Source organism: Lygodium microphyllum, chromosome 17 (genome assembly GCF_053477565.2).
Source record: "Lygodium microphyllum isolate KBCC chromosome 17, Lygodium_microphyllum_v1.1.10, whole genome shotgun sequence".
Taxonomy (NCBI): Eukaryota; Viridiplantae; Streptophyta; class Polypodiopsida; order Schizaeales; family Lygodiaceae; genus Lygodium; species Lygodium microphyllum.
The window spans coordinates 4,946,001-4,967,942 of NC_141151.1; positions in this window are offsets into that span (position 1 = coordinate 4,946,001).

Genomic DNA, 21,942 nt, shown 5'->3' on the forward strand with positions numbered 1-21,942 from the left:
AAATTTTGATTTATTTGTCTATGCATAACATATAGAACGAACTATCATTTGAGTTAAGGAGATTGGTGGCACGAAGAAATTCGGTGCTTGTCTCTATCAAAGCCACACGCACGATTAGTTGGAAAGTCATTGAAGGGTTATTTTTGCACTTCACTTAGCTGGTTTCTAATGATAAAATACTTGAGCACAATTGTCATCCACACTTGCATTAAGCATAATATGGTATGAAACCTGGACGCATTGCAATTGTTTTCCAAACGTTGACCTACATGGAGTGTGTAAGGAAACTCGAGTTGTAGGGTTAGACGAATGGTTTCTTAGGGCAATCTTGGTAAGGAAATATCAAATCTCCTGGATCGTTCAAAATATATAAAAGTGGAGATTTTTCGTGTGTTCTTTATGTTAGAGCAGCACATCCAGGGGCCAATTTTCTTGGTGTAGGACAGCTGCAGTGGGGCCACGACATTTAGTCGGAGGGGTGCCTCCTTTATGTTTGTACTACGTTGATGTACTACACTAAGATGTGTGGGATATCCCTATGAGGAGTAAGGAAGAGAAATCATTGGACTACGTTCCACTACAAATGCAATATCTACATTAGCAATTAGGGTAGTGTGTCCTTTAGACGCTCCTAGCCATGAGGCCGTGTGGGGTTGTCTTGTGAGTATTAGAGGCCCAGTTAGTGCCTATAGCCAGTGCCAGGCCCATTTTAGGTCTTGATAGGTAGTGCATTTGCCAGGAGCTATCTACAAGTTGTGGTTTTGGTACCTTGGTCGATTGGAACCTATTCTTTAGTGTATGCCAAATTAGTGAGCTAGAGTCACAAGACTGTCAAGTGGAGCTTGAAAAGCAGGAAAGGGCTAACAAGCTAGACAATAGGCCGAGATAAACATAAGATATTCTCTGCAAAGGAGTGGCCCAATATCTTTGCAAGGGTGGGGTCTTAATAACCCTAGCTCAGTGTACAGTCCGTTAGGGGGAGGAAGCTCTAGTCCTTTCCCCCCTTGAATTAGTCCCTCCACTTCGAGTGGAGATATAGTCCCAGTTGTTCGAACCCCTATAGCAAATCTAGTTGTTACCATGGTGGCACAACCTATTGCTATACATGTTGGAATGACGGATTTGCTAGCTTTGGGATTCCCTTTATCCATCTTTAATGGGTTAGCAAAAGAAGACATGGAACTGCACATTACCGAATTACAGAAGTTGATGTTCAACTGTCAAATTCAAGATGGACACTTAATGATGTTCTTCAATATGACTTTCAAAGGATGTGCCGCAGTGTGTTATCATAGCCTAGAGGCTCGAACCATAACCACAATCGATTTATTCTTTGTGGCCTTTCGAATGGAGTTTTTCCTTGAAAGGGGTAGTCAATATTGGCTATGTGTACTAAATGTGACACGTCAAGAGCCACATGAGGATATCCGAGCATATGCCAAGAAGTTAAATGAGGTCTTTCACAAATTGCAAGCCTCCTATCCCTATCTCAGTAGCAGTTGCCCAACTGCAATATTTTTTGCATGGTCTGGATTTCAACATTCAAGTGTAGTTGAGTAGTGTCACTTTGTCGGATATAGACACTGCCATTAGTTGAGCACAAGAAGTAGAATCCCAACTGCAAGCGGCCCATGCCTCTCGAACCAATCTTGATATGGGTCTAGTTTTGAGAAATAATCTGGCATTGACCAATGGTGATGGAAGTCAAGGGAAAGCTATGACTAACCCGAATGTGAGAGTAAGCATGGTCCAAAATGTTCCTTTATTGCCAGCTTCTCCCACTATGGCTATGCCTATGGCTAGTCAGATGGCTACACCAAATGTTGGAGGCCAAGCATTGAACCCTAATGTTGTTCCTATGAGTCAGCAACCAATGCCCAATCAAATTGTTAGGCCAATGGAACGACGGATAAACGATCACGGGTATGAGTTAAGTGGCTCTAATGTCCTTGGTGAAGTTAAGGATATGATGAAGCACTACACTGACATGATTTTTGAACAATATCGGTAAATAGCTGTTGATGTCAATTTCCTTAAAAAGCAATAGAATCTGATAGGAAGTAGATGCTCGTGATTTAGGTACGGAAGAAGAATTCAAGCTTTTTCTCTATGTATTTAGCATACATGAATGGAAGAAATAACTCTATCTTGATAACATCAAATGTCTCTGGATACATACATCATATCATAAAGGATATTTTCAGATTTTCAATTCAATTATGAATATCAAATGCAAGTTCTAATGGCTTTTATTTCAAGTACATAGATGGATTTCCACCCTTTGGAACAAGTATTATGTTGATAGACTCAAATGCATTCAAGATTTGGGCCAATGATACATGAAATGAATTGAAGAAGCATAATTTTAGCTTCAACCCTCTTTTAAAACAGAAAACTCCAGCCCATAATCAAGCTCAAAATGAGTGCATAAACTCATGAAGAAGCTCCTCTAATCATTAATGAACAAAGACCTGATGAAAAGAGGTCATTTCCTTCCATCATAACATACCCATGATGCTAGACACAACACCGGTCAAGCAGCGACCGTACCCTATGAATCCAAAACACACCATGTTCCATTGCTCATGACCCTTTTTGCAGCCTCCTCCTTAGCCACCACCTCTGCAATGTTATGGATGCTTTGGAACTTTAGCTAGTTGTAAGCGCAGTTTTTGAGGAAGAGACCATACTTTTCTCTTTCCTCGTCTATGAATGGAAGACGATGGGCACGATCTTGTTGTGCTACCATCGTCAACTCCTGTCATAAAACCATGTTTCACCATTAGCATTTTTAAGATACTTTCTTGCTAGAAGATATACAGAAGTTGATCATGCTTTTATGGAAAAATACCTACTTAAGCATAAAAATAGAATTTTCCTTCAAGCAATTCTATTCATTTTCCCTTACATGTTTGACTTCACCTCTTCATTCCACCTATTGATTTTGCCTTAACTCACCTTACTTTTACTTCATCTTTCCCCCTCCCTCCTTGGGAATGAGAAGAATCCTTCCTAGGATTTAGAGGTCAAGAGGTCAAGGGCCTTGAGTGCTTGTGTTTGGGGCTTTTACTTCTGCATGAGCCAAGTATAGAAATTCGGATTGTATTCTAATTGAGCATAGTGGTCCATGTCGAAGGGGCGGATGACAACTTGAGTGATGTAGGTGAGAACATCCGTGAGGAAGTCACCAGATTTTACTCGACTAGTAATGTGTAACTCCTCCTTAGTCAGAATTCGATCTAGATACGGGTGAATCAAGAGTTTCTCTTCTATAGGTTGGTTATGGATGGTGGTCAACACCCTATAGGAAGTTGGAGCTATGTAATTGGGGTCATACTCCGAGGTTTTGATGGCATGTCATTGTTCAATGTTAGTCATGATTTGGTAGCCTTCTAGTTCCCAGTGAAGTCGGAGAGCATACTATTTTCTCAAGAAAGAGGAGTTGGTGCTAGCAAGCTAATTTAATTCCTCTATTTCTCTATCCGTGGGCAAGGACAGTGCTCTTGTGATAGGACATGACAACGCACCGGTTTCATGTGTGGTCTGAATCAAAAGAAGGGTCCACTATGAAGGACATCTACCAAATAACTCTAAATGAGCCAATAGAGCCTCAAGATCGAATAAGAGACACAGATTTAATTGAGTTGGATCTTGGTACGCCAAATGATCCACGGCCAATTAAATTAGGGTCCATGCTCAGTTTGGAAGAAAGGGAGGACTCTGTGTCCCTGATTTATGAGTTCCGCGACATCTTTGCCTAGAGTTATGATGAGCTGAGAGGTATTCCTTCTAGCCTCTGGCTGTTCATACCATTCCTCTAAAGGAAGATAGTCATCTTGTGTGTCAGAAAGTAAGGCATATGCCTTTCAAACCGCAGGACGGGCTATTCGAGGAGTTACAAAAATTGCAAAAAGTTGGTTTGATCTTCCTTGTTCAACACACTGAATGGTGTTCACATGTTGTTATCAAGAAATAAGAAAAATAATCAAATCCAACTTTTCGTAGACTTTAGAGAGCTTAATAAGCAGACAGTTAAGGACTACTATCCGTTGCCCTTTATTGACCAGATTTTGGACTAGTTAGCGAGTAGGGAAATATATTTGTTTATGGATTGCTTTGCGGGATACAACCAAATGGAAATTGTAGACGAAGATAAGCTGAAAAAAACTTTCATTACTATCTTTTGTACCTTTGTGTTCCATGTGATGACCTTTGGTTTATGCAATGCACCTGGTTCATGGGGCAACGAACAACAGATAAGACCTTTGGTGACATCTCCCCAGAGGAGTTGAAAGTGTTTATTTATAACCTAGGGGAAGCCACCATAAGAGAAAGGAAGTTGATGATTTTAAGGAAGTGTTTTGAGTGTTGCATACAGTTTTGCATAGCTCTTAACCCACAGAAGTGTGTCTTTGGGGTGCCTTATGGGCTATTGCTAGGCCATGTGGTTAGTTCAGTAGGGATCACGACTTTGACCTTGAAAAGATCAATGTATAGTTGGTGTGATTCCGCCACACACTTCAAAGGAAGTACATAGCTTTCTGTCATTAGTAGGGTATTATCTGAGGTTCATAAATGCCCTGGCAGAAAGAATATTACTACTAACGAATATGTTATCCTTTAGCTATCTATTTGTATGGAGCGACCCTTGTAAGGTAGCTTTTAATGATGTGAAACAGGAGCTAATAAAAGCACCAATTTTAAAAGCATCTAAAAGGGAAAAATTGGCAGAAATTTACGGAACGCAAAACGGAGGTCAGATAGTTGACTATGGGAGGCTGAATAGGACAAAGGGCAAAAGGGCCAAAGTTAAAACTTTTTGGGCATGGACTTTTTGGGGGGGGGGGGGGACTTAGGCCCCTCTAAAAAAAATCCAATTTAGGGGGGGGGGGGGGGGGGGGGGGGGGAGGGTATTCTTTTTCAAAATGGCATTGAGGTGCTGCCGCCCCCCATATGGCGACAATTTGTGGGGGAGAGGCATTACAGGCTTGAAAAGAAGCCATGGAACTAATCAAGGCAACCTCCTCCTCGAATTTCTTGCTTCTGAACGCCACCTTCACCTTGTGAAATGGCTCCTTGATCAGAGAGAACAAAACTCAGTCTTTCTCTCTCCTCCATCTCTCTCCTCTAAGAGGTTCTTCACACGTAGAAAATCAAGAAGAGGATGTGATGAAGGATGCTTGTCCAGCGTGGACCGGATTGCTCCAAGATCAAAAGGACGATGAGAGGCAATGTCCAGCGCGGTTGGGGAACTGATGAGGGGTCAGTTGGCTGCCCAAAACCATGTCATAAAAACACACAACACGCAAATAAGCGGTATGCTCAATTTTTATAAAGAAAATTGCATTGTTTTGATGTTTGATAGCTTTAATGATGTGCGCATGAAAAGAAAATTTGTATGAATCATGTTTGAAGTATGTTTGAGGGCTGTACATGATAAAATGCAAAACCCATAGTCGTACATAGTTGTAATTAATAATTAAAAACCTGAAATGTGTCTCAAATAAAGGAAACTGAGGATTTCTTCCGTTTCGGGTTGAGGAATGAAGTTCACATGGGATAAAAACATGATAAAAACCAGTATTATGGTTAGTCAAGATATATAAATAAAAAAATACCATATTTTTATGAACAAATAAATGGAAAAAACTAGAGAAAATAAGAAAAACTTTTATTTTTATGCCTAAAAATTTAGAGAAAAATACATTTTATGTTTGAGAATGTATAACAAGGCTAGAACATGAGAATTAACTCATTGAAGCCTTGTTTCTATGTTAGAATATGTTTTTATAGATTTTTACATGAAAAATTACATAAAAATGAATGTTACACCTACCCAACGAGTGCAAAACCTAAAAGGTAGGGGGAAGAGGGTTTGTGAAAGTGGTTAGTTGTTGAAAATGATTCAATTTTTGATTTATTTGTCTATGCATAACATATAGAACGGACTATCATTTGAGTTAAGGAGACTGGTGGCACGAAGAAATTTGGTGCTAGTCTCTATCAATGTCACACGTGCGACTAGTTAGAAAGTCATTGAAGGGTTGTTTTTACACTTCACCTAGTTGGTTTCTAATGATAAAATGCTTGAGCACAATGGTCATCCACACTTGGATTAAGCATAACATGGTATCAAACCTGGACGCATTGTAATTGTTTTCCAAACCTTGACCTACGTGGAGTGTGTAAGAGGAAACCCGAGGTGTAGGGTAGATGAACGGTTTATTGGGGCAAGCTTGGTAAGGAAATATCAAATCTCTTGGATCGTTCGAAATATATAAGAGTCTAGATTGTTCGTGTATTCTTTATGTTAGAGTAGCGCATCGAGGGGCCAATTCTCTCAGTGTAGGAGAGCTACAGTGGGGCCATGGCATTTAGCCGGAGGGGTGCCTCCTTTATGTTTGTATTACGTTGGTGTACTACACCAAGATGAGTAGGATCTCCCTCTGAGGAGTAAGGAAGAGCAATCGTTGGACTACATTCCACTATAAATGCAATATCTACATTAGCAATTAGGACAATGTCCTTTAATAGATGCTCTTGGCCATGAGGCCGTGTGGGGTTGTCTTACGAGTGGTAGAGGCCCGGTTAGTGCCTATAGCCAGTGTCCGAGTCCGTTTTAGGTCCCGGCATTGTCGTATCCCCTCCTCTTGCACATAAAGTGCGATAGGGATGGTTTTGTTTTTCTCAATGTCCAAGGGGGGTGGTGAGGCTTCCACAGTGATTGTTGTTTTCTCAACATTGCAAGGGCTCTGGGTGAGGTCTATGGTGGGGGAAGGCTGCAATGTAGGCCCATTTCCTTGTTTGACAAGATAGTCTTGCAAGACCAAGGTATCCATAATATATACTTGGCCAACCTCATGGTCATTGTTACAATGGATCAACATGCTTTGTATTTGTCCATTCACATGGGTGATAGCAGGAACATGGTAGCCATTGCCATTGCCATTGCCATTGCCATTGCCATTGCCATTGCCATTGCCATTGCAAATGTCTTCCTTCTTCAACATTAAGAACCGACTACTTGTGTAGTGCATAATAGGTTTGGCAGAGAGGGAGGATGCATATATGTGGACGTCAGTGTTTTGTGTAGTACTTGATGTTGGATCGATTTACAAAGCCATGTACATATGTACAAATACACATGTTAGATATGGGTGTCATTGAAAGACTTAGTGTAGGGGTGTATGCCATATATAAGAGAGGGAGAGAGAGAGGAGGATATATAAAGCGTGTGCATGAGAGAGAGAGAGAGAGAGAGAGAGAGAGAGAGAGAGAGAGAGAGAGAGAGAGAGAGAGAGAGAGAGAGAGAGAGAGAGAGAGAGAGAGAGAGAGAGAGAGAGAGAGAGAGAGAGAGAGAGAGAGAGAGAGAGAGAGAGAGAGAGAGAGAGAGAGAATGTGCTGTACAAAGAGAGAGATGCGAGAGGGAGGGGGAGGGAGGGTGACTTAGTGTAGGGGTGTATGTCATATATAAGAGAGAGAGAGAGAGAGAGAGAGAGAGAGAGAGAGAGAGAGAGAGAGAGAGAGAGAGAGAGAGAGAGAGAGAGAGAGAGAGAGAGAGAGAGAGAGAGAGAGAGAGAGAGAGAGAGAGAGAGAGAGAGAGAGAGAGAGAGAGAGAGAGAGAGAGAGAATGTGCTGTACAAAGAGAGAGATGCGAGGGGGAGGGGGAGGGAGGGTGCTTGTTATATTTTTCTACACCAAATATTGGGGTGCTAGCAACCCCTTCTTTGGCGACAGAATGATCCCAGTCCACATGCTCTCTCTCTCTTCAAGCAGCTTGGTCCACACACACGCTCTCTTGTATACCTTGGACCCTGAACCCAAATAACTAACATAGATGGGTGTCACGACAACCCCTTTCTCAGTTGGGTGGGCATGAATAACCCAGGAATCGATCGATTCCTACTGACTCCAAAAGGGCCTATACAACTAACATATTAATGTACTATCATATTCAATGATTGATTAGTATTAATGTACTAACACATTGACTTATATGAAATGATTAATACTAACATATAAATTAATAGACAAGTTAAGTAATATTAATATACATTTACTTCATATTGATTGATCCCTATAATAACCAATTAATTAATAAACTAGTTGATATGTGTATGAACTAATAAACAAGCTAACTAGCATCAATTAATAAATTAATTAATAATCTATCTAACTAATTTGACTGACATACTAGTTAACTAATTAATAAACTTATTGACATATATGTGTTAATTAATTTTTATACTAATTAAAGAAATCATTAATAATTTAATTAATAGATTAATATTAATCAATCGAGTAATTAATAGTACTAATTACTAAATAATTATGTGATAAAATTATTTAATAATAATTAATTAGTGATTTAAATAAAATTAAAATTAGCAATTACTACTTGAATTAAATATATTTATTGGTTGTTAATAGTTAGTTCAATTAATTTTAATTTAAGTAATTTATACTTAATAAATGAATATTTAGATTAACTAACTAAATAATAAAAAATTATATTAGTTAATTAATTATTAATGATTAATGATTAATTATTTAATTAATCTTAACTAGTTAATTAATTATTAATTGGTTATTAATTTATTGGTTAATTAGCTACTCAATAAATTGGTTAATTAATTAATCAATTAATTAATTGGTTAATTTCTTAGTAATAAGTTAATTGACTATAAATTAGTTAATAATTAATTGGTAAAATAGTTACTTATTTAGTTAATAAATAATTAATTTTAAAAAGTTATTACGTAACTAGTGAATTTAAAGAATTTATTACTTAATTTTTTAAGTTACTTAAATAATTACTAGGTTGATTAGTAAGTTGATTAATAATGAATTAATTAAAAAAAGCGAAAGTGTTTTTTACTTTATATATGTATATATGTACGTATATATGGATATATGAGAGAGAGAGAGAGAGAGAGAGAGAGAGAGAGAGAGAGAGAGAGAGAGAGAGAGAGAGAGAGAGAGAGAGAGAGAGAGAGAGAGAGAGAGAGAGAGAGAGAGAGAGAGAGAGAGAGAGAGAGAGAGAGAGAGAGAGAGAGAGAGAGAGAGAGAGAGACATGCAATATGTAGTATTTTTTCTCACCGAGAAGGCGTCGCTAGCTGTCCCTTCTTGGATGAAAAAATATTGCATGCTCTCCCTCTCTCATCCCCTCTCTCATCACTCTGTTACTCTCTCTTTTCCCCATGCTCTCTATTCTCAGACATGTAGATTCTTTTTTTTCGACAAGGAGTCATTGGCAACCCCTTCTTGGGTGAAAAAAACCAACACTCTGTTGCTCTCTCTTCTCCCCACTATTCTTGGAACTGTGGTTTGTATGTTCGCGAGAAAGGGGTCAATGGCAAGGGGGGTCTTATGCAAGAGGTGGGGGGATCTACAAGGCTCATGTATAACCCCATTTGGAGCCTTAGCATCGTGTGCTTTGATGCACCATGCAACATATGTTAATAGCTCCATTACTAGTCTGTCATCTTTCAATATTGCAAGCTAGTATTTCATTTGTAATTGATTTTCCTAGAGTAGTATCCCTTGCATTTTCTAATGTGATTGGATGACCAAAAGTACATCTATAGAACCAATTGAACATCTTGATGAGGTAGCTTATTCTTTGTCAACGTCCACCATGGCAAGTATCTTAAAGTGTATACCATGAGCATGGTAATGTGACTTCATACCTGGTGTGTTACACATTTCCGAGGACCCATACTTGTCCAAGAAGTATGACTTGTGGGCATACTATTAGAAGTGGTCATAGCACCCACAACCTAATTTATGGGCACTCTCTTTATTATTTATTTGGTAATAGTCCTCATTTGTTGAGGCCATTGGTAGTAGAGTGGTGATGGGGAGGGAGCCTCTCAAGGATCCTCCCTTCTAAGAATCCTCCAAATTTACTAACAAACCTCATGAGGAAGTACATGAGAGTGAGGATGTGGACACTAGCTTGGCTGAGATTTTCATGGACTGCATAGAGTTTGTCTTCCTCCACAATGTGGATAAGATGTTTGTTCTATAGGAGGACAAGGCAATTTCCATGCTAGTGATAGCATGTGACCTCCTATTGCACACCACGATTGTTGGCTCTTGTCTTGGCTCTCATCTTGTCCCCCAAGGTTGAAGAGATCAAGGGTGCAATTGATACTTTGGTGGCTATAATTGACACCTTTGAGCAAGCCATTGTCATGGCTAAAGAATTTGAGGCCACCTATGCTAGGGTGGATGCCCCACCCTTGCACCTGAGGTACCACCCCCCTTCCCCCCAGTCAATGAAATGAAATCTAGTCTAAACCTAACCAAAGAGGTTGAGGTCAAGGTTGATGAAGCCCATAAGGTAAATTTAATTGCTCATGTGTATTGTTATTTAGTTTAGAGGAATTTCAATGGTGCTTTTCTTATGATTGTAGACTATTTTGGATATTGATGAGTGTCAAGAGTAGACTAATTTTGGAAGATATGCTACCTTGGCTCAATACATAGGGTGCACCCCCACTCGTTACATTGTTGTGGTGCACGCCAACTTCACCCCTGATACTCATGCCAAGCTCACGATCCTCAAAGTGTTCTTGAAGGTTCTTTATGTCACTAGCATCATCTCAAATGCAAACAAGATCATCCTTGTGTAGAGGAACAGTGAGACACATTTTTGGCATGTGCTTACATGGGAGGATCATCAACTTGGTGGCTTTGGGGAGCATTCAAGACTCCAAGAGCGAAGGTGGTTGTCGAAGTGTTGTAGGGGCGATTTCCCATAGTAAAGAGACATTGTAAACAAGCAACTAAACATATTAAGAAGTTGCCTCTTCAAAGAAACTCATGTATTTGAAAATCATTGCCCTGTACTATTTTCCTTTTCACATGACTTGTGTTCAAAAGTATGGTGTCTCGATCTTGTTCCTATTTGATTCATACAGGTGACTACAATTATGTGATGCTATCCAATAAAGCATACATGTGGATGTCCATAATGTTGAATCGATACTTGAATTTAGCTCAAGATATGTGATTGAGTAGAAATTTGTCTTTAAAGTCAATGTTTGCCACTCATATCACTTTTTTGGGCTTGTGGAGGGTTGTTGGCGGGTTGCAGCAAAAAACCTTGCTACATGCATGAAACAAGCAGACATTATGCCCATTTATGCATTTCACATACATGGTGGGGGTTTTTTCTTTTGTAGCTCCTAGCAATCCTACAACTGACCAGTAGCCCTATTTGATATTCCAGGTGCAACAATAGCTATGATAGAGGTTTTTTAAAAATATATTTGTCCATATGCAACATTGCAGGGCTTACTGTAAGCGTCGTATGACAAGCATTAAGAACATGCAATTAGGGTCGTAACTATCGTAGCTATCTATGATAAGTATTGATAACATACGATCAACCTATGAAAAAACACATAAATTACTCAATCATTTCCAAAATAGATGCCAAAGTGCATGGAAAAATAAATAAAACTCCATTTCATTAATGTATAGATGGATGTCTCCACAAAAGGATTAGAAAGATGTCTTGATTACAAAAAGTTAAAAGTGGGGGACTTTAGTCCCATTCTCCTCTAATCCTCCTGACTAATTGCAAATCTTTATGAATGAGAGTCACACACTTTGAGTGGATCACGTCATAGAGGTATGCTTCCTCAAACAAACTTACTAGATACGCCTTTAATTCATGTTGCAGGGTCTCTAGCATTGCAATTTGCATCTGTTTGTCATCTGCATAGCCCCATTGATCTGTTTTAATTGTGTCAGCAAATGATGCTTTCGGATCAATAGGTTTGTGCTCTTTTGGTACTTTTGGATCTCTCTTAAGGCCTTTAGGTGGCACTCCCTCCTCCTCTTCCATTGCCCTAGTACTTCTATTGTGGGAGGTTGTCTTTGGTCCCGATGGAAAGGGCGCAGCCCTTGTGCAATTGTTGGGGTGAGTTGTGGCTGTGGTGTAGGAAGGGGAAGACATTATTGCATAGGAGGGCGCATACAATGGTGAGCATCCACCTCATAAGGCCTTTGCCCTAGCCATGTTGTGGCCTTTTTTCTCCTTTCTCTCGATCAAAGTGCCTCTCCTCACTAGTGGAACCATGCTCATCTTTTTGTGGATCATCTTCACACTCCTCATCTTCACCTTGATCGAATGACATATACATTTTGTCCTTAGTGGAGGTGTCCTTGTCATCATCCTCCCGTGAACTCTTGTCCTTGTACTTGTTGGGCATAATTTTCTATATAATGATAGGTGCAAATGCAATAGATGACTCTCCCTGGTTTGAGAAATTTGGGAATTTTAGTCCATGCCACAATGGACACTTTGAGTTTTGTCCAAGATGTAGATGGGGTTGTATGGTTTACTTTGTATGAGCTATTTTTATGGGGAGAAAGCAAGTTTGGAGGCCTAGTTGTGAATAAGTGTAAATTAGAAAATAAAATGCACTTTCTATTTAAAGGGTATGGCAGTTTGGGGAAAGGGGGGTTTCACACAAGAGGTGTGTGTGGGGGGGGGGGATTTACAAGGCTCAGGTATAAGCCCATTTGGAGACTTAACATCATGTGCTTTTGTTAACCGATAACCGTCAGACGAACAAGGTGGAAAATCTGGAAAAGCTAAAGCAGAAGACAAAGGCCAATGCAAAGTGGAATGGAAGACGAAGGCGCGCTAAGAAAAATCTGGAAACATAAGAAGCGCATAAAAGTCCTAAATAAGCGAAAAAGATGCACAAGGAAAAGCGCAAGTTAATACTTTTGTAAAAGAGTGCAAGCGCATCATGATTTAATTTAAAGAGCGTCGGGCTCTCAATCATGCAATTTGTAAATGTAGACAGGCAGTAGGAAGGAAGCTAGGAAGATAGGAGGACAATGGGAAAAAGGGCCTAGGCCACGACCAACCATGTAAAAAAGGGAATAAGGGGATGACCGCCCAAAAGGGATTTAGGGTTTTGTATATAAAGTTGAAAAGTGAATGAGAAGCTCATTCTTGTGTGTGGCCAAAAGTGAGTCTCTTTTTCTTCTTCTCCTTCTTCTTCTTCTTCTTCTTGCTTGCTTGAGCTTGTGCTTGAGAGAGGGAGTGTAAGAGTGTGAGGGAGTGAGTGTGTGAGGGTGAGGGACCGGGGAGGAGAAGCTCTCCATCTTCCCCTCTCTTCCTCTCTTCTCTTCTCTTCTCTTGTCTTGCTTGCGGCTATGGAGCTTGGAGCATGGAGCTTGAGGATGGAGCTTGCTTGAAGCTTGCACTTGGATCGTGGAGCTACCGGAGTGCGCGGGAGAGGAGGTAACTCAATCGGCAAAGAGGTAAGCTCACTACACCCGTAGATATGGATGGCGTGTCGGCTATGTGAGAGGTATCCATTAGTGCTCGGCTTGGAACACTTAAAGCAATAAGTGGTCCGTGGGTCTTGGCGGTTGAGTGAAAGCTCCCACATTTTGGTTCCATTGTCGGGACCAACGGATTCAAGCCTTGAGTGCTTGTGTGCTTCAAATAGAGCATCAAAGTAAGGGTTTTCCCCGAACCAGTGCTACTTGAGATAGATATGTAGAAAGCGAGGGAGTTGAAGAGGTATTCAATCTTCTTAGCAAGTAGATTTCTGGTTTTTTGGATTTGGAAAAGCATGTTGGAGTAGTGTAGTTATTTGCTTTGTGATCTGGGTGCATTAGGGTAGGAAAAAACAAAGAAAAAGAAAAAAAACAAGCATAAGGGTTTTTGCTGTCATAACAGGGCATGAGGGTTTGATTTGGTTGCCGATTTGCATTTTGGAGTTTATTGGCTATTCCAGGTATATACAACTCTTTTCGTCCATCCATAGCTTTGATCTGGAAGTGTGTATGACATGCCGTGACCTGAATCGTGTGATTTGAGTAATTTATCGTTGTGCCGGCCAAAGTCACGCCGCGTTCGGCCAGTCCGAGTGAGGACAATTCTGGGCTGAGTCCTAGAATCGGCCTTTGGCCCAGCCAAAGTCGCGCCGCGTTTGACCAGTTCGAGTGAGGACGATTTTGGGCCGAGTCCCAGAATTGGCCCTTGGCCCACTACTGCTCGGACCACTACTACTGGGCCTTTGCCCATTACTGTCCTTGGTCCACTACTGCTCGGACCACTCAACTCGAACACATCGAAATTCGGCCCTCGGTCCACTCAACTCGGCACCCACCACTCAGCCCTTTTGAATCGACCATTTGGACCAACTTTGAAATTTGGCCCTCGACCCAGCTGACTCGGCTCAACCCCACTCGGACAAGTTGACAGTCGGCTCTCGGCCCACCTGACTCAGTCCTCGGACAACCACACTCAGACTGGCCGAATTCGACGTTCGGACCAGTTACATTCGGCCCTTTCTCATTCGGTCCTCGGCCCTCGGACAAGCCGAATCGGGCATTCGGCCCCTGCAATTTGGACCTGTTGGGCCGAATTTGAATTTGTCCAAATTTTAACATGTAGACCTTGAAACTGACTGAGAGACCATATAGAGCCGAAACCATATCATAGATTGATCACACTGGGCTGAAATCTAGAGCAAGTAGTTCAAAACTTGGCTATAAACGGTCCTTCAAACTGCCCCCTCTGCACCTCCCCCAAGTAGGTTGGAGAGAAAATGTGCGCTGTGACAGGTCCTCCAAATTGGACCATAGTGTAATAATGGCTCTACACGAGCATGGATTCTCACTTGCAAAAGAGCAATCAAAAGCCCATACTTGAACATAGACAAACAGAGACCCTAGAACCTCAATGGGCCAATCTAGCCAACAAGGGCAAAAAGGCCACATTGTAAAAACACATATGTATTGCATTCGGACTACATCTAGTCAAAGCAAAAAGCAACAACATCAAGCTATAACAATGAGAATGAGTAGATATGACAGTCCTGACAATAGATGCTCCTTAAATAGCACTGCACTGATGATCCAAGATATCCGTGGAGAATCCATATCTGGTCGTGCAGTTGGGGACTCAAGGGCATTTGTCAGAAGGCTTAAATTTACAAGCCAAGACCCAGAAGACGAAGACATAGTACCACCTGCTTATCTTAGGGTCAAACTCACTGTGAAAAGAGAGCATACTATCGATGCTCTGGTTGATGAAGGAGCAGATTTTAATATCTTGACCTATGAATCATGGATCCTACTAGGCCAACCAGAGCTCACACCGACTAATGCAACTCTTAGCCCTTACGGGGAATACCCACAAGCACTCATAGGGAAGCGCAAAATCCTTGCGACAATTGAAACTGAGAGCTTGCCTATCCTATTTCATGTTCCTCCAAATAGTGCTAATTAAGGGAAGGAAACCCTCCTAGGAAGACCCTTCAAAAGGGCGATCAAGTGTGAGGCCGACTATGTAGCACAAAGGATACACCTGACACTACCGGGTGTGAGGATAGTTACAACCTTTAGCAAGGGTGACCTCATCGAACCTCAAGAGAAAGGCAAGGAAGGTGCTGACATAACAGTCAAGCCTGTTGATGAGAGCAAGGACTTGTTGGAAGAGTTGATACAAGCATAGGTTAAACAACGAGAACCAGTGATGAGTGAGGCCATGTCTGAAACAAGAAGGTCAGGAGACAATGCCAAGGACAGGCTTTGGACTTACAAATATCGTAGAAGACCTCAAAAGAAGCCCAAGCCTTATAGACGAAGGCATCGATGGAGGGTCAGCACAATGCCGTGATGGATATCCAAAGCGTTGCTACATGCTCAAGGTATTACGCAGGTAACCAATGGATTTGGGTGCCAAAACCCCCTGCTAAACCTCCTTTGTCGGCTGAAGGCCATCAAGAGCAAAGAAGTGTAGGAGGAGATCTAAACGAAAAACCAAGTCTCGAGTCAAAAGCATTGGAGTGATTGAGCCCCTCACGGTCGAAATCAAGAAACCAAATGGGACCAATCGGAGGGTAGATCCTCAGTCTAGCGTGCTTGACAAGCAGATATCAAATGTAATCGTTGAGGATACACAAAAGCCACTAGTGCCCAAGGAGCCTTTGATTCCCCAAGAGGATAACATGCATCATAGGCACAACATTGCTCATGGCAAGGTTAAATGCTCAACAAAGCAAATGATAAAATTGTATAACAGCCACAAGCAAATCATCCAGCCAATGTTGGAGCCACTTAGGAGTCCGAAGTCTCCTACACCCTCTTTCCCTAAACGGACATAGGAAGCACAACATCAGTCATCAAGTGTAGCTGCTCAATCCCAATCTCTATCTCCATCTAAGCTTCCAAATGTCCAAGAGGTGGGACATGACACCATCCGTAGCTCTCGGCCCAAGGATATGCCTGTGCAACCTACATGCTCGATCTACACAAGTGAATGCTCAAAGGGAAACAAAAGACACGACCACTTCCAATCGCCCTAGGGACTTGACACTGCAATCTACTAAAAGTAGCCAGTCCACTGAAATAGCTGCTACTACTTCCAATCAGGGATCACTGCAGTCACAATCCGTAGCCGTGACAATGCCCCTTGCGGAACGTGTCCTTAGTAGTTCACCTATGGAGGAGGTGCCGCAACCAGCATCCTTGACAACTCCAACACTTCCAAAGTGCTTAAAGCCTAGCCTGGAGGAGTTAAACAGAAGGGAATTGGCTAAAGAGCTAGATTCTCCAAAAAGAGAGGCAGTTGTACCCTCACAACCTAGTGAGGCTATTCAGGAGGCCATGGCTATGCCCCATGAGGACACACTAGAGAAAGAGAATGTTGAGGCCCAGCCAAGCACATCAACGACTGACCTAGTTCAAGGTCCCGAATCTTCAAGGGATACACCTCGATTGCCTAAGAAAAAGAAGAGAAAAGAAAGAAAATAACAACGGCAGTTGCAAGTGGCTGTAGACCCCAAGAAGATTGAAATCGAGAGTGTCAAAGAGATGAGGAATAAAGCATCGAGACCATCCACCAATGAACCCATTGATGTCTCTCCTAATAGCAGTGAAACCTCAGACACATCTGTGTGCTCTAAAAAATCAAAGCAACCGTTACCATCAATGGTTGCTTTCAACACTCAATCCACTGACAATAGAACTCACATTGACCAATCAAGAGTGGATACAATGCTGTCACAACAGGGTGACAAATTTATACCAGTCACATCCAAGGAAAACCATGACGCAATAACAAAGCCTCAGGAGAAACATGGAAACCCCGAGAGAGTAAGAAATCCTAGCGTTGACCAATCTTGCTCATTTAGGCCTGAGGCCCCAGCTATGCTAAAGCTTAGGCAAACTCCTAGAACCTTGCATGAGATAGCAACCGAGCAAGCCCTCGTTGAACATAGAAGTGTCACAGAATGCTTAACTCAGTTGGATGCTAAGCTCAAGGTGTTCGCACCTGTCTACGTCCTTGCGGACATGGGCGCATTCCCTAAGGAGCATCTTGGAGAATACTTGCCATTTTCCCTATCCTGGGAAGAGCAAGAACATCTTAATGAACACTATGACAGGCTCCTGCATGAACGCATGTGACTCACCTCTGACGAGGAAGCCGACAAACTATGCTTAACTGTAATGTTCAATGATGTGCTCTGCCAACCAAATCTTTTAGAGATAGAGCAGCTAAAGCGACAATCAGAGGGTCGACATCAATTTGAAAAACGTTGGTTTGAAAGCCACGTTGCAATGGCAGAACTAGGAGCCCAGATTATGATAGTCTCAGAGGAGCGATTGGCCAAATGGCGGGTCTCAAAGAGACCCAACCTATGTGGTACCAACTTCCTTTCGAGTGCTGACTGGCATTCAGGGTACGGACTTAGCTGGAACTAGCCAAGAGAACTCTCTGGCTGATAAGGTTCTCATTGAGGAGGAGCTACATGTTGCAAGTAGACTCGGACAAGGTACCATGATACTTGACATTGCAAAATACCTGATGTTATTAAGAAGGCTACTATGAGTACTGGATGCATGTGCCATACTCCAGTACAATCCCAAGTTCTACAATTGGTTTTTATCCTCGTGAAGTGACATGGATTCATAAATATGTATATGAATAAACAATGACTTTTGTGACCCTGTATAGATAAGATCAACACACACAAGCAATGATAGTCAAGCGCAGGGAGAAGAGTTGGGTTTGACAGGCTGAGCTCCTCAGGTCCTCCTCTCACCACACATTGAGAAGTCCTGTGACCATTCCCGCCTCCAGGAGGATGGCATGCAACCCTCATTATCGCCATACAAAGCTCTGACCAACATCTCTGATGGTGTAGATGGGGCACCGTCCCTTTCTATACACCTTTTCCCTTTTTCGGTCTATCTTTCCAGGGATGAGCCCTGCTCCACTCCATGATAACCAGTCCATGCAACTTAGCATAAGCCAAGATCTGCTAATGGCTGGAGACAAAACGAACATCATCAAGGGGGCCATCCCTCTACAACAAACACTGCATGCCTCACCTCTCCCCTCCTCATCATATGCGCTTGATAACCCACTATATAATCCCTTCCATGTGAATATTTTTATCTTGCTTCAAGGCCTAATCCTTGGTTCACATTTTGTAGGCCCCCCTATGGTAGCCGGCATGGAGCACCTAATGCAGCTTGCTTGCAACGACGCTATTCGCTGTCGAAGGGAGCATGTAGCACAAGCTCCTCCGCCGGAATGCTACGTACCTACCCTTAAAAGGTATGCAAAGAAATGAGGCCCCAAGCAACACTGCCCCAGACGTACACCAAAAAATCCCCAGGCCAAGGGAATAGAAACTCAAGGGAGCACATGGGGCATGGCAACACCGGTCGTGCAGGCTCCCACTAGACGCTCGGGCACCAGGTGCTCAAAAGAGGAGAGGGCAGCTCGAGACAAGCAAGAATTTGACGCATTGTTTAAAAGCATTTTGGAAACAGTTGCGGTCAGGGACTATACCATTTAGGTAGTCCCGGCCAACATTTTCCCCGCCCAGCCTCACAGGAGCCCCTCACCAACACAGCCTCAATCACCTGACCACCCTAACTTGCCCCACCTCATACAAATAGAGTAGCCCCATGTTGTATAAAAGGCTTAACAAATGCTACTTGGCCATGACTTTTTGTCTTTAAATGGTTAAGTGCTAACATGTTCTCCAATTGTACAAACTTTTCATATTTGTGTTTAAAATATTTCACGTCTTTAGCAAACAAAAAAGCTAATCAAGCGCAGGTGATAAGTATGTAAGCCAATGGAATTCAAATAAGTGATGTCTCCTTGCATTGCATTGGTTTATTATAGTTGTGGCATATGCCGTGCATGTACTCTCATGAAGTGACAAGTGGATGCAGGATGACGTAGGTCTTTGTGCGAAAGTGTTCAATGCCCAAGTCATTGCAAGACCACCGACCCCACAAAGAGCTGCGACAAAGCCACGCCGCCAAAAGAAAAAGTCACCCGTGCGAGTGCCCATGTTGCATGGCCCAAAGCATGATCTTAACCACTTCCTCTTTCTGGGTTACACTCTACGCTGGGCACTCACGACAGATGTTACCCCAATTGTACCAACATCGCACGTTCCAAAGAGGGTTGCAATATCTCAAGTGTATCTCTCCATCTCAATGACTGCTTCTCTAACAATGAGGCTAGGGCACAATCATCACTGTAATATCCATTTCCTGAGCCTTCGAAGCTTGACATTTCCCAACCCATTGAACAACTGATAGCCTCAACATATTGCAATGGTTGTACGTAGGCAAATCCAAAAAAAGAAAGAAAGAAAGAAATAAATAAAAAAGAACAAGAAAAGGAAATGAAAAAGAAAACAGAAAAAGCAAAAGGAAAAGAAAATAAAAGAAAAAAACGAAAAGCTACAAAGCACCCACGATCACAGCACAACACCTAGGGGTCCTCAAATTAGGTACGTCGACTGACCTTGGTCACGACGTTGGCTCCGTCCCTAGTCCCCCTAGCCCTTTAGCATCACCCACAATTGTTTAGGGCACATCAAGGGCAGGACATACCTAGGGAGCTTGTCTCGCCTATGGTTAGACCTGTCACCCCGACCCATTCGCACGATTCCCTCTTGCACTCTGCCTTAATACCATTGCAATCAATTGTGGTAAGCACGGCACGAATGGCCATGAAAAGTACACCGTCCTCATCAAGCAAGTTCCATAGCTCCCAGCTACCGAAAGTGTGGTGTCCCTGTGTTCAGTTATGCTACGTCATGCAGTCACAATGCAAAGGATGTCTCATACACCTTCACGTGTACTTATTCTCAACATGGACAACTTTGCTTCATCCACACATTGTTACAAGAAACCAACCCGCGGTCTTCTAACTACATAATATGTAAGTATGCACGAGCACTCAGATAATATATGCACCAAAATATATAGACAGTTTGGGTCCTCAAGTGCAAGATAATACTCTTAGCTTGCTTAGAGTTTGACCTATCTCCCAAACTAATTGAACTATGTCTTATGCACGATAGAGAAGACTAGCACTACCCCTATGGAGAGACTACCTATGACAGGTTTTCAATTGCAGGTATTGAAGACTCCAATGAAAGTGTTGTTCGCTCTTCATCGACACCCAACTCTGAATTCTTATCCTTTATCATCCTGCAAGCCCGCCAAGAATCATCATGTGCAGAATCCCCAACAAACCAACACTTGTGCTGGCCATCAGTGCAATCCCCAACAAATAACAACCCTACCACCAGCCATCTAGGCCACCAACGTGCCCCCAACAACCTTCCTCCACACCACCACCAACATTCCTCCACGGCAACCATCGATGTCCCTTACATCCACGTCTTCAGTGCATGCCAAAGCCTGCTACCTACGACGGTGAGTGCCATGGGACTGGCACTCGTCTAGGAGGGGATAATGTTAACCGTTAACCGTCAGATGAACAAGGTGGAAAATCTGGAAAAGCTAAAGCAGAAGACAAAGGCCAAGGCAAAGTGGAATGGAAGACGAAGGCACGCTAAGAAAAATTTGAAAACACAAGAAGTGCAAAAAAGTCCTAAATAAGGGAAAAAGGTGCACGAGGAAAAGCGCAAGTCAATACGTTTGTAAAAGAGCACAAGCGCATCATGATTTAATTTAAGGAGTGCCGGGCTCTCAACCGTGCAATTTGTAAATGTAGACGGGCGGTAGGAAGGAAGCTAGGAAGATAGGAGGACAATGGGAAAAAGGGCCTAGGCCACGGCCAGCCATGTAAAAAAGGGGATAAGGGGATGACCGCCCAAAAGTGATTTAGGGTTTTGTATATAAAGTTGAAAAGTGAATGAGAAGCTCATTCTTGTGTGTGGCCAAAAGTGGGTCTCTTCTTCTTCTTCTCCTTCTTCTTCTTCTTCTTGCTTGCTTGAGCTTGTGCTTGAGAGAGGGAGTCTAAGAGTGCGAGGGAGTGAGTGTGTGAGGGTGAGGGACCGGGGAGGAGAAGCTCTCCATCTTCCCCTCTCTTCTCCTCTTCTCTTCTCTTGTCTTGCTCGCGGCTATGGAGCTTGGAGCATGGAGCTTGAGGATGGAGCTTGCTTGAAACTTGCACTTGGATCGTGGAGCTACTGGAGTGCACGGGAGAGGAAGTAACTCAATCGGCATAGAGATAAGCTCACTACACTCGTAGATATGGATGGCGCATCAGCTATGTCAGAGGTAACCATTAGTGCTCGACTTGAAACACTTGAAGCAATAAGCGGTCCATGGGTCTTAGCGGTTGAGCGAAAGCTCCCATAGCTTTGATGCATAGATTTGGAAGTGTTTGGGAGTGTTTTGGATGAGGTTGATTAGATTTGAGAAGCTCATGATGTTTTATAGTGGAGATATGATGTTCTAGCATGTTCTATTGATGTCCTGTTAGTGTTAGATTGGTTTTGTTTGAGTCTATTGAGCTTCTATTTTGCTTAGTTTTCCTTATGTATGAGGGGTTGGAATAATGATTGATGGAGTTTGAGAGTGTTTGGAAGCTTATTGATTGATTCTTGATGGTTTTGAATCATTTAAGCTGAGCTAAAGACTTTTTGATGTCTTTTTGTTAACCCTCTGTT